Source organism: Leucoraja erinacea, chromosome 33 (assembly GCF_028641065.1).
Source record: "Leucoraja erinacea ecotype New England chromosome 33, Leri_hhj_1, whole genome shotgun sequence".
In the NCBI taxonomy this organism is placed as follows: Eukaryota; Metazoa; Chordata; class Chondrichthyes; order Rajiformes; family Rajidae; genus Leucoraja; species Leucoraja erinaceus.
The window spans coordinates 11,199,475-11,216,232 of NC_073409.1; the positions used below are offsets into that span (position 1 = coordinate 11,199,475).

A 16,758-nucleotide genomic window follows, 5' to 3' on the forward strand; every position below is an offset into this window, starting at 1 on the left:
TTTGATTTTTTTGAAGACGTGACCAAAAAGGTTGACGAGGGCAGAGCTGTAGATGTTGTGTACATGGATTTCAGTAAGGCATTCAACAACGTTCCGCATGGTAGGCTGCTCTGGAAGGTTAGATCGCATGGGATCCAAGGAGAGATGGCTGAATGGATAGCAAATTGGCTCCATGGAAGGAAGCAGAAGGTGATGGTGGAAGGTTACTTCTCAGACTGGAGGCCTCTGGCTAGTGGTGTGCCTCAGGGTTCAGTGCAGGGCCCATTACGGTTTGTCATCTATATGATTTGGATGCGAACATACAGGGCAAGATTAGCAAATTTGCTGATGATACAAAAGTGAATGGTTTTGCAGATAGTGAAGATGGTTGTGAAAGATTGCAGCAGGATCTGGATCGATTGGCCAGGTGGGCAGAGGAATGGTTGATGGAATTTAATACAGAGAATTGTGAGGTGTTGCATTTTGGGATGTCAAACAAGGGCAGGACCTACACAGTAAATGGTAGGCCTCTGGGTAGTGTTGTAGAGCAGAGGGATCTAGGAGTACAGGTGCATGGTTCCTTGATGGTCGAGTAGCAGGTAGGTAGGGTGGTCAAAAAGGCTTTTGGCATTTTGGCCGTCATCAGTCAGAGTATTGAGTATAGAAGTTGGGAGGTCATGTTGCAGTTGTATAAGACATTGGTGAGACCGCATTTAGAATATTGTGTTCAGATCTGGGCACCATGTTATATGAAAGATATTGTCAAGCTTGAAACGGTTCAGAAAAGATTTACGGGGATGTTGCCAGGACTAGAGGGTGTGAGCTCTAGGGAGAGGTTTAGTAGGCTGGGTCTCTATTCCATGGAACACAGGAGGATGATGGGGGGATTCTTATTGAGGTGTACAAAATCATGAGAGGAGTAGATGTACAGAGTCTCTTGTCCAGAGTAGGGGAATCGAGGACCATAGGCCATAGGTTCAAGGTGAAGGGGAAAAGATTTATAGGAATCCGAGGGTGGTGGGTGTATGGAAGGGTGGTGGGTGTATGGAACAAGCTGCCAGAGGTAGTTGAAGCTGAGACTATCCCATTATGTAAGAGACAGTTAGACAGGTACTTGGATAGGATAGGTTTGGAGGGATATGCATGAAGCAAGTGGGACTAGTTTCACTGGGACATTGTTGGCTGGTGTGGGCAAGTTGGTCCGAAGGGCCTGTTTCCACACGGTATCACACTATGACCTGGAATGGGAGAGCTTAAATTACATGGAGAGATTTGATCGGTTGGGATTGTTCTCACTGGAGCACAGGTGAAACCTCAGAGGTCTCAAACTATTTGGGACATAGATGGGCAAGGTAGTCAACAGTCTTTTTCCAAGACGTATATGGAAGCTGCCAAAGGAAGTAATAGTCATAGAGGCAGGTACAATCACAATATCTAGAAAGCATTTGGACAGGTACAAGTACTGGAAATGAATATGAACTAAATGAAGAAAATTGGAATTAGTGTAGATGAACACGAAAGCCAAATTAAACCAAGGGGCTTGTTTCCGCGCTGTAAGACTATGGCCTGATAATTATGTTTGGTGCTGCTTCGAAGATTGGTGGAGTTTAGATAGCGAGGATGGTTATCCTAGGATACAGATGAACATAGATCATGTGGAATGTTGGATAGAGCATTTATGACCAACTGCTACAGTTTTGCAGCTCCCACGAGAAGTCTCTCAAGAGGGCTGTAAAATAAATGTTTTGATAATGATGGGAATGTTTTGACTCAAGGCAATGAACAAAACAGGAAGGAATATAAAAGACATTCACCAAGAAATGGAAATAGAATTTAGGCATCTCTAAGGACTCCAGAGGTTACTGAGGCAGTGAATTGGTGTACAAATGATGAAGTTGTAACTAGCTTACTTGGCTGAATGGCCCGATTCAGTGCTATAATTCTTGAATTCTTCTGAACCATTCATCAAATTATTGCTCTAAACATATTTGCCTGCTTCAAATTGAGCTTTACTGCATCACTGTTACCCTGTCGATGCGTACTCAATGAATTTGATAAATTTCTGTTTGAAAGTGCTTCCAGAGGCTGTGGTAACAATGGTTTTATTGAACGAATGGATTCTGAATGGCTCGATTCTTTAGTTAATGCACTCTGATCTTTTCCATACTCATTAAACAGATCATTGTGACATTTGTTGCTTGAAGCACAGGACTAGATTGATGTGCATCACATATTAAGTCCATCAGTGCAACATTTTCTTAGGCAGTCCCTTAGGGCTGAGAATGTTCTTACTTCCACCCCTCTTCTGTGAGTTCTGAAGTGACTCAGACTTTCTGTGTAGTATCTGCAGATTCTGCCGCTGAGTTGGAGAGGGGCAGGAGTAGGTGTTTGAAAGGATGGGGTGGGTGGATGTTATGGTATGCTCTGCTACTTGCTAAAAGCTCAGTGCTCCCATCATGGAGACTTGGGATTGTTTAGATGCTCTTTCAATGCTTTGCATGTCCATAGACCGTGGGGCTGCTGATTGGTTTCAAAGCTGTTTTGAAAAAATTAGTTTGAAATCAAAAGTATTTTCTATATAAAGTATCTTGCTCTGATGCATGTTTTCCTTCAGATTCTGGCATGTAAACCACGTTGAAGACAAGGTTTGAGGTTTCAGTAGCAGCAAGCTTCACCGCTTTTGTTTGCCTTCTCAGTACAGAAAAAGTTCCACACTTCCCCAGCGTCTTATTGTGGGTTCTTGAAAATCAGAGGGTGAGGACTTGGGAGGGAGAATTGTGTCGGCGGCTGTATTATACTTTGCTGTCTGGAAGTTTAGTGCAGTGCTTCTTAAACTGGTGAATGGTTCACCCAAGGGCGAATGAAATTATTTTGGGGTGAATTAAACTAGAGCGGTGAATGAATGCTGAATTACTTAATTTATTCAGATATTTATATATATTTTTCTACAACTTAAAAAAAGGCATTGCCATTAAAGTGGTTAGTAAGCTCTTATTGGTTTTAATGGCAGTGGAGCTGGAAATTTGATATGTTTTTTTTTCTCTCTGCCTATGGTTTTCTAATTTCAAAGTAGCAGGGTATTTCCCAAATTTAGTGTAATATATAACCTTTTAGGGAAGACCAGATGAGCTAGTGGGATCATAAATTTATAAATGGCAACACTGGAGGATCGCCATAGGCAACTGTTGAACTGTAACTTTACTGTGTGTAGCAATTTAGCTACCAAAGTTGGTATTTGGTGGTATTGTGAGCTTTCTTCGGGGGAGTTATAGAAAATTATATTAGTTGGATACTAATATATTAAATCACATACAAATGTTTTTTTGAACTAGTTTTCCAAGAAAAAAACTGCAATAATCAAAGCCCGAAAGGGTAGGATGGGGCTAAAGCCTAGTGTTTAGACGTCGGAATGTTTTTTTTTTATCATTCTAATAGAATGATTTTCCAACTCCAGTGGTAATTAAACTTTTTTTTTCACTCCTAGTTTTCTTTACATATTTTTAGGATGTTCAAAATGAATAAAATAAACTTAAGAAATGTGTTAATTTATGTTTTTTGCTCATGTGACAAAATAGATTATTTATAAAATTATACACAAGGAAGAATAAGGCAAAAATTACCAAAACACATAAGAAAATTTAGTCGAGGGTGAATTAAATTTTGTGATACAGACTCAAGGGTGAATGACACTGAAATTGTTTAAGAAGCCCTGGTTTAGTGCTCTGCACACTTTTGTATACATCAGCAAAGGATCAACAATGACTTGGAAATTTGTCTGCATACTGTAAATCAATATTGGGTTAAAAACAATATTGATCCATTTCCTGTTGATCTTGCAGAAGAACTTCATTCCAACAGGAAGCTAGCTAGGAACAAATAGGAAGATTGATGCTATGACATAGCCTAGCTTGACCCCTAATCTTCACCAGAAACAGGTCTGTTTTCATTGGTGTGTCAGGCGGTGGAGAGAGTTAGAAGCTTCAAATTCCTGGCAGTTAATAAATTCACAACCTGTCCTGGGTCTGAGTGGTAGATATAATCACGATAAAGGCACACCAGCGGCTTTACTTAGAAATTTAGAGATTTGGTACGTCACCAAATACACTCAACAAACTTGGATAGATGAACTGTAAAACTACATTTAGTTCTGCTATAAAGTACACTTTTATACCGCAAATTGGATATAAAACAATTGATGAATTTAGGAACGCTGTCCGAATTAGTTATAACCCAATTTTAATTGGGAACTAGATAACCACTAATGTAACTTCAGAAATTGAGAAGCAGAACCCTTTATAACTACCACAGTTAAATTGGCATTCTCCTGAAATCACAATTATGGTGTCACTAGATTCCTGGCATGCAATCCCCTTTCCAGATGAGGTCATGAATCTTTCACAGAAATGCTTCTCGATCAAGTTTTAATAGTTCAGCAGCAATTTCATCAGATCCAGGTGGTTTATTTTACAACAGTTGAATCACCAAGCCAAGGCTGTCCTTAGGTTTCAGCAGATAACATCCTTGATCCATCCCACAGCATATATCAAAATGGAAAGTTTGGTTCACGAGAACTTCATAATGTTTCTCTCAAAAGATGCAGACTGCCTTTTTGGTGTTAAGTTCTCCTCCATCGTCAGCACTCAGCAAATAAAGCCTTTGGGAGTTTGGGTTATAAAAGTGCTGAAGCATCCAGGCATGCCATGATATTGGCTGGATACTTGATCTCTTGTGCCCTTTCCACCCACTATTATTTTTATTAGGTCATTATATTGTTACAGATTGGCTATCAGTTGATAGAGATTTCCCCTACCCACACCACCATCCTTGAGCCATAATAATCCAGTCCAAAACAAGCCACCTATTTATACATAACTAAAACTTTCATCTACCTTCTATTTTCTATACATATCTAATTCTATACATAACTAATCTTGTCACTCATCTTGTTATCTTCCGGTTTGCATTGATTTTACATTTGCGCAAAAACAGTATGCGATGGTGCTATGATTTTTTACCACCTTCCTTACTGTTGTCCTGTGCTGCAAATGCACCAAGTTTTGTACCGATCGGTGGTATATTTTAAAGGTTATTAAGGTTTAATAATCTTAAAAACTACACATGCGCAGATTGGTCTCCTCTCCTGTCAGTCACGGCCGGGATGGTGATTGCCGCACTAATTGGCCGTCTCCGTTGTCATCCACTGACCGGGGTTCCACTCCCTGCCGGCGCGGCCTGCCTCCCTGCCGGCGACCACCTTCCTGCCGGTCAGCGCAGCTCCCTTCCTGCTGGTGCAGCCCATCAGCGCGACCCACCTGCCTGCTGGCGCAGCCCATCTACCGGTGCGGCCTTCCTGCCGGGGATCCCGAGGCCTGGCCGTTGAGCCTGGCTCTGAGGGCGCCGACGGCTGATGTTCCTCCGGGGCACGCAAAAAGGGCGTGGAGCGGCAACCACGAGATCCTGGGGAGGTGAGAAGGAAGAGTGGGGAGTTTGAAGGAGAGGAGGGGGTAGGGAGGGGAAGGGAGGGAGGGAGGGAGGGGAAAGTGGGGGAGGTGAAGAGGAAGATGTGGAGGAGGAGGAGAGGAATAGGGGGAGAGGAGGGGGGTAGACAGGGGAGAGGAATTATGGAGGGAGGGACTGAGGGTAGGGGAAAGAAGAGGTGAGGGAGGGAGGGATTGGGGAGGGGAGGAGAGAGAAAGAAGAAGAGGGAGTAGGTGAGGAGGGGGAACAGAGGGAGAGGAGGGTAGTGAGGGAGGTGAGGAGGGATAGTGGGGGGGGTGGGGGTATAAGAGGGGGGTGAGGAGTAGGGGATAGAGCGAAAGGAGGGGGTAGGGAGGGGAAAGGAGATGGATGGCGGGAGAGATTGGGGAGGGGTGGAGGGGTGGAGGAGAGGAGAAAGAAGAGGGAGGGTGAAGAGGAGGGGGGGGGATGGAGTGCTGGGGGAATGAGGGGAAATGAGCCGCGCCTGCGCAGTTGGGGTCTCCGAGTGAGTGGTGGGTATTGCGTTGGGGACCGGATTGCATTGGGGGCCAGGCCTCCCATGTGACAGGGACCCAACAGGTCCCACTTAATCTAGTTTACATTTACAATTAGTTCCTGGGTATCCTGCGCGGAAGCCGTGAATCATATCATAGGGGCTATTAACAATGGACATTGTTTTTCGTATTGATTAGGATACATCAGATTGTCGGTGGAGAGCTGATGGAGAAATTTTTTTGCAGGGTCCTCAAGATATTTGAAATTATTTTTTTCTTCAGTGGGATTTTTGTTGTTCTTGTTATTTAACAGCCAGACTGATGGTGATGGTACATTATCCACCTAAATATCCTGTAAAATACACAGCATCAACTCTGAGGCTTTGATGTGCCTCCCAAACTTAAGAATCTATATGCACTGCTGTGGGACCGCCTTCACAATAGGGACTGCAACAGTTGCAACCTGCAGCTCATCAGAGGGCAATTAGATAAATAATTAGGCATGAATGCTAGAAATAGAATTTTTTGCTAAATTTGCTCTACTTTTCAGTGGTTTATGCACAAGGACACCCAGGTCGCTCTGAACACAGACACCTCTCAATAAATAAATGTAATTTTCACTAGTTCACCTACAAAAGTGAGATCCAATACAGACTTCAGAGGTTAAAAGGTAGTGAGATATAGACATATGCAGGTAGAGTAGCATTTACAACTAATCAATTCCCATGATCTAAACATACATTTCCATTATATTCCCAATGTTAAACCATACATTCCCATTATCATGGTAATTATTTAAATTAAGATATAACGCAATCCCAAGATTTTCCCTATATATTTTGCCTCTTTCTCTATCATTTCATTCCAATGGTTTTAGGTGTATTAAGCTGTCCATGCCTCATCTCAGTCTCTCATTTTTAAATCATCAATTCGTTCTATGCAACCTCACCTAGAGGCTTCGATATCTGACAGTTTCTACTTATTTTCATTATTTTTCAATCCTACCTGAATGCAGGAATGATGCCAGATGACTGGAACAACATTTACACCATATTTTAGAAACGAGACAAAGCAAGTAACTGAATACCAAAAAACGACACAAAGTGCAGGAGTAACTCAGCAGTTTAGGCAGCATCCCTGGAGAACAGGAATAGGTGAAGTTTCCAGTTAGGATGCTTCTTCAACTGTTGACCAGTTTGTTTAACCCTGGTAAGTAGTGGGCAAATTATTGGACTCTCATGAGAAACAGCATAAGCCATCGCTTATAAAAGGAACAAATGAGGAAAAATCAGCGTGAATTCCTTTGGCTGACAATTGCATTTTTATGGAGGAAGCAATGAGGTGTATTAAGCTGTGTTGATTCAATTTGTCTTGAATTAGGGTGACTATTGACAGACACTGTATTTGCGTCATCATTGAGGGCGATGTGTCAGATGTATTCAATGTGGATTTTATCAACCTTTTTTGGCAAAACCCCGCATGATAGGAAGGTAAAGTACCAACCTTGGGATCCAAGGAAGCACTGCAAATTGGATCCAAAATTGGCTCTGTACCACAAAGCACAGCAAGTCAAAAGGGGTTGTAAAAAACAATGTAGAATTGGTTAACAAATCCACCTCAACCAATTTTTTTTTTGACAGGATGTTTGCTACAAATAAGATTTCAGAGCCTAGTAGCCAGGCCTTTGATTTTTATGATTCTCTATTATTAATTAACACTTGAGTGTACAGTGTGTAATAGTTTTTTACAGTACATAAATTGACCATGTGGCCTATTTCCAACATTTTTACTCCCCTGAACTATCTGTCTGCCCTTCACACACACCAATCCACCTGGGCTTCTCCTCACTTGGCCTTCCCTTACCCCCTCCAATATGCTTGTTTTTTTTCCTTATCCACTCAACCCGTTACCCACCAGCCTCGATCTCTATATTACCTACTATCCCTCCACCATTTGGAACCATCTGCTCATCATATTTCTCCTTCCACCTATCACCCACTGGCCCCCTGTTTCACCACTTCCTCTCACCTCTTTTTACAGGCTATTTCCCCCTCTTTACTCTCAGTCCTGATGCTGGGTTTGAGCTGCGTCGTTGACCATATCTTTGAATTGACAAATCCTCCAGCAGTTTGTTTTTGTTACAGTAAATAAAGACTGTTCTCTTAAAATATACAAAAAAATACAGGGACAATGATTTCCACCACTGAGACGGTCCCAAATTCTCTGCCTGAAAAAGTGGAGATGAAAAACACGTTCTTCACTTCTCAGAAGTATTTGATGTGCGTGGGAACGTCTCGGCCTGCAGAGTGACTGACCAGGTGCTGGAAGGTAGGATTAGACCGAGCAGCTTTTGAAACCAAGATGAACGCAATGGGCCAAACGGCATCTGCATTTTATTTTGTTCCAATTAATTTTGTCTATGTCATCATTTTGAACATAAACTACAAACAGCATATATTACAGCAGCATTTTAAGTAGCTTGTGGAAACTTGATTTGTAGTTTACAGAATTCCAGGCACAAAGTTACACAGGTAGTTTCCAGTGTAAAAGCAGGAACAGGGATGGGAGGAAAGAATATGCGTAATATAGTAGCTTTCACACAGTCAGGAGGATGTGCTGCTTAATAGCAGATAGTGGGGATATTAGTGGCTATAGGAATTGTTGTTTCACAGACAACAAATACACATGAACAAATATTTCAAACAGAAATTTTAAAATGACCACAGATTCCTCCAGGTCAACTGGAAGGATAAGCAAGCCAGCTTCCCCCAAGATAACATTCTCCAATGTCGAGACTCTAAATGACTGTTGTCTCAGATGGCAGACAACGTCATTTGTGTATGTGACACCCAAAAGAATACACCCTACTCCAACTTTCATCATAACAAGAAATTACCATGTGGGCAACGGTAAAGGCTCAAGGAAGCACAAGTGTCAAAAGCACAACAGTCCTTCCAACTTCTAAGAATCTATAAACCACAAGGAGCATTTACGATAGCATTGACAATCTTGAGCTTAGAAGAACACAGAAGTGGAGGAGTGAAACAATACCCAAACTACCCACACCAGTCGTGTAAGTCCTGATCCACCTGTGGCATTTTCTGTGGCTCCCACAAAAGGCTTCTGCAGCCATCTCAGAGCCCACAGGACTGGCAACAAGAAATACTCAACCGTAAGAGATGCCCAAGAACATTATACAGTCTCCTGCAAATTTAAAAAGATGAACACTATTTGTAATCTGCACCTGATAAACTGCAATGGAGCAAAACAGTTTAAAAAACTTTTTCCACATAATGTACACAGAATATTCTTGTAGCTAAAGTAAATAACATTGCAAAAACAGAAATCTAACCTACCATTTACGCTTCACGAGTTCACCTTCTGAATTTCTCCCTTCTTAATCAGATTAATAGACAATCCCATGTTTAACAAGATTATGTCCTTAACCTTGAATCAGTTGCATGCTGTTCACTTAGGCTTCAGCTGGGACTACAGCACATCCCGTGATTCAACATGCAATCTGGCACCAAATGATAATTTTTAATTTGAAAACTGTACTAAAAAATTAAGAATTGTTAAAAAGACTACACAAACAAGTCTTGCAACAATTTGAATATTGCACAAGATTTTGGGATGATCTTGGGTTTACAGAGGTATCATGAGGGAGAATAGCTAAGTGTACTGGTATCATCGGTTTTAAAAAGGTAACAAAGTTATGAAAGGGGTTCATAAAACACAAAACACAAGCAAAGCAGGTTATAGAGCATGGTGTCGAGGTCCACTATTCAATTTGGGATTAAACGCAACACAAAACTGCAAACAATCTGGTTCAGATTCTGGTTCTTGCCAGCCAAATACAATGCGATTGGCAAAGGAACAAAGCTTGTAATTCTGAACAAACATAATAAATTTAGTCTTTTTGCATTTATTTGGAAGAGATGTTTATTCTTTTTTTTTTCCTGGATCTAAGCCTCACTGGCACGTTCAGTATTTATTGCCCAGCATCCAAGATGGATGCGATTCTTTGCGTGGTAGCCCAAGCGGATCTATTTACATGTATTACAATCATTCTCCTCTTATATTTCAATTCTAAGACCATCAGAATTACCAACAATGTTATTTTTCTAGCTATGTCACCATATTCTGCACTTTGTATACTCTCTCATATGAACTACCTAATGTTTGGTATGGTAATAAGACTAAAACCAAAATAATTACCAACTGTCTTCAACCTGTCTGTGAAATACTGTTGGGAATTGTGTTCCAGGAAGAAAGGGCAAAGCATTTCCAGGTCAGGGAGGCGCAACGCGGAGGGGAACTTGCAGGGGGAAGTGCATCTGGGGTGCAAAGTATAGACAGAGTCGATGGAGGGGTGGGAGGGAAAGAGGGTTTTTGCGTGATGATCTGGGATATAGACTTCAATGAATGCCTTCACTATATTTCCTCCCACCTTATCTCCTGAAGAACTCTATTCCATTTTGCCGGTTACTTTGTCTCATTCGATTTGCTCCAATAATTGCTCCAGACCTTTAGCACAAGTACATTTGAAATGTCTAGCTTCTTTCTGAACCAGGAAACAGATACATGACCACAACTCATCTATCGATCACAGCTCTGCTCTCATCCTGGATAGAGCATGAAGGGACCTCTGATCTTTACCTTCTACCCCATAAACATCTGCAATCAATGAATCATATGACACAAATTTCATCAAAAGATGACTATCAGATATGTATTCCCCTCCCTTCCCTTATTTTGAACTCGTGATTCGCTGGTATACTCTTCCATCCCCATCCATGACTCTATCCTGTGACATCTTCATGTCACTGCAGGAGGTGCACTAACCTGTTCGTCTACCTCTTTCCTTCCTAACATGAACAGATCCAGGTGAAGCAGTAATTATTCAATCTATTGTGGTACATTATGTTTACAATGTGGTCTCCTCTATGTGGTCTCCTCTAAAGTGGAGACACTAAACAGATGATTATCCCCGTCCTAGCTGAGCTTTCACTGCAGATTAATCAATTCCAAACAAATCAGCCTCACACATTTGCTTTTACACAGTAGCCACACATTGCTCAACAAATGTCTGTGATGTCTACAGGCTTCCAGTAATTTGGACAGAACAGAACACAAGCATAACAGCAACACTGCAGATAAAAGGTAGTTTGCTGCATCTGTCCTCAGCAGAAATATCGATCAAGACTCTAATCCAGCAATTGATTAAAATGTGGATTACATCAGGATGGAATCTTGAAAGACAGCAAGTTTGTGCTTAACTAAGATACTAAATCTCTCAAACATTCAACCATTCCAATCATCAAGTCACAACAGAGTAGATAGTCAGTACCTTCCAAAAGCAAAAATACAATAATTCGTATTTCAATGGTGTTAATATGTATCTCTGTGCTTTCATTGTTCCGTCACATGAACAGATCGTATTTCATTCATTATTAGAAATCATAATCCATTTCTATATAACTTTTTATTGGACAAACAGGACCCTACCATCATGAATTATGAATACGCAGTATGCCAGGCAACATCACAACCCAACTATACCAGATATAAAGGCATAATAACATTTACTTGTTTACACAAAACAACTGTGATGTCAGTGACCTGAATAAAAGCAGTGAGTTCAGAAAGATTACCATGTGAGGAAATAGGCAACAGCTAATCAGGAACAAAAAGCATGAGGAAAAACCGTGCAAGTTAGGAATTAGTATACAATAAATCCTCGTTGTAACGGATCATGTCGGGGGAGGTAGTGTCCTTTATTGCCAAATGTTCGCTATAACCGAGTAATGGATTATCATTGTATAAATAGTAGAAACAAACAACTACAGTTGCTGGTTGACACAAAATGCTGGAGTAACTCAGCGGGTAAGGCAGCATCTCTGGAGAAAAAGGCATGACGGATGTTTCGGGTCGAGACCCTTCTTCAGACTGATGTTAGGGGAGGGAGCGGGATAAAGATATAATGTAGTCGGAGACAGTATGACTAGTGGGAGAACTGGGAAGGGGAAAGGATGGAGAGAGAAAGCAAGGGCTATCTGAAGCTGGAGAAGTCAATGTTCAAACCGGTGGGGTGTAAACTACCCAAGCGAAATATGAGGTGCTGTTTGCGCTGGGCCTCACTCTGACAATGGAGGAGGCCCAGGACAGAAAGGTCAGATTGGGAATGGGAGGGCGAGTTGAAGTGCTGGGCCACCGGGAGATCAGGTGCGTTAAGACGGACTGCGCGTAGGTGTTCAGTGAAACGATCGGCGAGCCAGGGCTTGGTCTTGATGATATATAGGAGTTCCCACCTGGAACAGCGGATACAGAGGATGAGGTTGGAGGAGGTACAAGTGAACCTCTGCCTCACCCAAAAAGACTGTTGGGGTCCTTGGACGGAGTCGAGGGGGGAGGTATAGGCACATATATTACATCGCCTGCGGTTGCAAGAGGAAGTAACTGGAGAGTGGATGGTTTGGGTGGGAAGGGACGAGTTGACCAGGGAGGGAACAGTCTATGCGGAAAGCAGAAAGGGGTGGAGATGGGGAGATGTGTCCAATTGTGGGATCCCGTTGGAGGTGACGAAAATGGTGAACGATTATGTGCTGTATGCAACAACTCATGCGGTGGAAGGTGAGGACAAGGGGGACTCTGTCCTTGTTACGAATGGGGGGGGGGGGGGGGGGGGGGGGGGAGGGGGGGGGGGGGGGGGGGGGGGGGGGGGGGGGGGGGGGGGGGGGGGGGGGGGGAGTAAGAGAGGGAGCTGCGGGATATCGAGGAGACCCTAGTGAGAGCCTCATCTATAATGGAAGAGGGGAACCCTCGTTTCCTAAAGAATTATGTCATCTCCGATGCCCTGGTATGGAACACTTCATCCTGGGTGCAGATATGCAGTAGACAGAGGAATTGGGAGTAGGGGGTAGAGTCTTTAGAGGAAGCAGGGTGGGAAGAAGTGTAGTCAAGATAGCTATGGGAGTCAGTAGGTTTGTAGTAGATGTCGGTCAATAGTCTGTTTCCTGTGATGGAGACGGTGAGGTCTAGAAACGGTAGGGAGATGTCGGAGATGTCCAAGTGAATTTGAGTGCAGGATGGAAATTAGTGGGGAAGTTGATGAAGTCAGTGAGTTCTGCATGGGTGCAGGAGGTAGCACCAATGTAGTCGTCAATGTAGCGGAGGTAGAGCTCGGGGATAGGTCCAGTGTACGCTTGGAACAGGGATTGTATTTAAACCAGCATCTGCAGTTCTTTCTGCTGATTCATACACTAAAGGATATCAAGTGTTGGGTAACATGGATAGGTGGTTTCTCAGGTCCAGACGCTTTTTTAGTCTCGGTCTAGAACTAGACCTGGAATCTTGCCGAGATGATGGCCAGGGAAGAGGCGAGGATTGGTGCAGTCATTGGTCACTGCCCACGGGCGGCCGGAGTCCAGGCAAGGCTTGGCGGTATGGTGGTGATGGTGGTGAGATGGTGGTGTTAGCGGCAGCCGTGGTAGTGATGACCGAGATGGTGGCGGTTGTGGTGGCGATAATGGTGACTGTGATGGTGGCTGTGGTCGTGGCAGCAGCAACTGCGGTAGTGGTGATGGTAGCCGAGACAACTACAGTGGTGGTGGTGATGGCGGATGTGGTGTAGACAGCGGTGTTAGTGGTGATGACTGCAGTGGTGCGTTGGAGGCAGGCATAGCCTGTGATCGGTCGGGATGAGTACAGCGGCAGGAGGGGCTGGGTAGCTGGCATGGGCTGAGGTGGCATTAGGAGCCCTGTCTGGTGGGGTAAGTCGATAGGCCAGTCCGCAATAAGAAAAATCTTTTACAAAGAGTTCTGTAAAAAACAAGGGTTTAGTATATTGGAAAAGAAGTTAGAAATACTGTAAGTAAGCACCTCAGAAATGGTGAAAATATCCAAGATAGCAACAGCTGCATTAACACTACTAGGATTAACCCTCCATCCAATCATGTGCTGGTTTTAAGCCTTCAATCATTTAGTAAACATCCACAACTGCCATTCCAGACATACGAATTCAAGAATACAAGCCGAAATTCAAAGGGAGCATTGCAATAGAATTTACTGCCTTTCGATTAGTAGTTAAAATGGAGCCCATCACAGTTCTATGGCATCATTCTGGACAACAGAATGTGTGTGTGTGATCTATATATATATTTGTATTTGTGAGTATGTGTATATATATATATAATATATATATATATATACACACACACACACTGAACTTATTTTCTCTCTCTCATTTATTATATTGTTTGCAGTGTACTATGTTTACATATACTGTTGTGCTGCTGCAACTTAGAATGTAATTGTTCTATCTGGGACAACAATATAATCAAAGTCTCATCTTGACCACTTCCTGTCTGCGTTGTATATTGATTTGAGAAAATACGGCACCATATATCGCTATGATTTTTGCCCATCTTACTCAGTCCTCCTCCGCTGAGCATGCCCCGAGGATTTTTCCCATCGATGAAAAATAAAAAGGTTATGAGTATTTAAAAAACATTGAGATCCTCCCGCCTGCCAATCACTGCGATGAAGGTCATGCCCCATACTGGAGGGAGGGGGCAGGACTATAAAATCCCGGATGCCTGAACATGACTCAGTCACTCTGCAAGATTGCGAGGGAGAGGCCACAACTCTCATTCTAAGCTGTGAATCAACTGAACTGTGAGTCTGCAATGTACTTGCAATGAATGATTTGTTATCCCTTAATGACAGTGCCACGAGTTGTTTGGCCTGCTGCTCTGCCTGTGCTTGAAACTACAATGCTTTATTAGGTCCGACTGTGTTTGGAAGGAATAAATGCTTTATTAGGTCCGATTGTGTTTCGTTCAAAAGTCCCGCTCATTTTGTGACTTAGTGAACAGGTCGCGCTGATTGCGTAATTTCCGGTGAGTGCAGAGGTCACGCTGATTGCAGAAGTGCCGCTGACTGCGGAAGCCCCAAAGTGGAGAGCTGTGTGAGTATTCAAGTTTACTGCCATTTATATGGTGTGTGAGTCAGTGAGTGTGAGTGTGCGAGTGTCTGTGTGCGAGTGTCTGTGTGCGTGTGTGTGTGTGAATGTGTGTGTGTGTGAATGCATGTGTGAATGTATGTGTGTGTTTGTGAGTGTGTGTGAGTGTGTGTGAGTGTGTGTGGGAGTGTGTGTGTGGTCTCAGTGATTGAGCTGCCAGCCCAAGAACTCATTCGGCCCACAAAGTCCATACTAGCCCACTGGAAACCAGTCCCATTCGGCCCACAACACCATGCTGGCGCTCCAGAAAGCCCCACCCCCACCCCCACTGCCCCCCCACCCCCCCACTGGCTAGCAATATTGAAATTGGTGGGATATTGCGTTGGGGGACCAGTCCTCCCGTGTGAAGCTGGGACCCAACGGGTCCCACTTAGTCTAGTATGACAATAAAATACTTTACTCTCTTAAAATGAAAAAGTTAATTCACGCATTCTCGGGGTGATCAAAAGAGACTGTTGCATCCAATTTGCTTCCTGCAGATTCTCGCAGCTCTTGCACCTCAAATGCACCTACACAAACACAATTTAGAAACAAGGAACTGCTGACGCTGGTTTACAAAAAAAATACACAAAGTGCTGAGATAACTTAGCAGATCAGGCAGCATCTCTGCAGAACATGGATAGGTGCTGTTTTGGATTGGGACTCTTCTTCATGCTGCAGACTGTAGAGTCTGAAAAAAGGTCTAGACATGAAACGACACCTGTCCAGGTTCTCCAGAAATGCTGCCTGACCAACAGAGTTACTCCAGCGCTGTGCAGTTTTTTTTCCCCACAAATAAAATTCATGGATCATAGCATTCACTAGTCATCTCTGATAACTCTCCCTTAACTCACCGTAGCCCATATACAAGGGAGTCCAAACTTTTGTTCAATAGGAAGGATTTTAATCCACATTTGTACTCAATTATGATATAAAATACCAAAAATCCTCTGCCACCAAGGCACAAAAATCAGCATGTGGACCAGGTGCAGGCAGATAGGGTAAGTTTAAATTGGCATCTTGGTCAGCCAAAGGGTATTTGTCCCTGCACTGTTCCACTTTCTATGTTCGAAAACACATTTAAAATTCTGTCTAGATGAGTGCATTCAAAATACAGCTTGCCAGGCAACAAAACAAGCATTTTCATAGAAATCTCCACACCACAACCTTTTCCTGAGCAGTAAAAGTCTATAATTGAATAGCAAGGAAAGAGGCCATTCATCCAACAAGCATCGGATTCACAGTTTAAATGGGGACTGTTCCGAAATACTCTTATTATGTTATGTTCCATTCTTCTTATCCTCAAAATACAATGAAACAACAATCTAGTGTAGGGTACAAAACAAAGATTGTTTCCATTAAATTTAAACAAAGATTTTAAGAAACCAGTCATTTGCTGGATCATAACCAACAGTCCACCTTCAATTGGAGAACTTGGGGCTGTAGACTGCAAAGATGCTGAGGTAGAGGGATGAGAGAAAACGAATTGAAGAATCCCAGATTGGTTCCAGAATGAGATTTCTTCTGTATTTTAGAGGGAGGTAGGGATGAAGTAATTAGGGAAGAGCCCATAATACAGAAATAGACGATCAAAGCTCGGGCTATCATTCGGCAGGTAGAGAATAGCAAGTCCCCCAAAACACATTGTACCGCCTCCACATTAACCCGCCCCACTACAACCTCTGAACCCCGCCCCCTCGTTGACTCTCCCCTTTGTTCCTCGCGGTGACCTGCCCCTTTGTTCCCCTCCCCAACAATGACCAGTGTGTTCTCCTCACCCACTGTGTTCCCTCCGCCCCATTACTG

At 43.1% G+C, this 16,758-nt stretch overlaps 1 protein-coding gene across 6 annotated transcripts in view; it reads right to left on the reverse strand.

Moving 5' to 3' along the window:
* The window catches only part of pde8a (phosphodiesterase 8A), a 74,084-nt gene that overhangs the window by 55,983 nt on the left and 1,343 nt on the right, over positions 1–16,758 (reverse strand). The gene's annotated exons all lie outside the window — the stretch shown is intronic.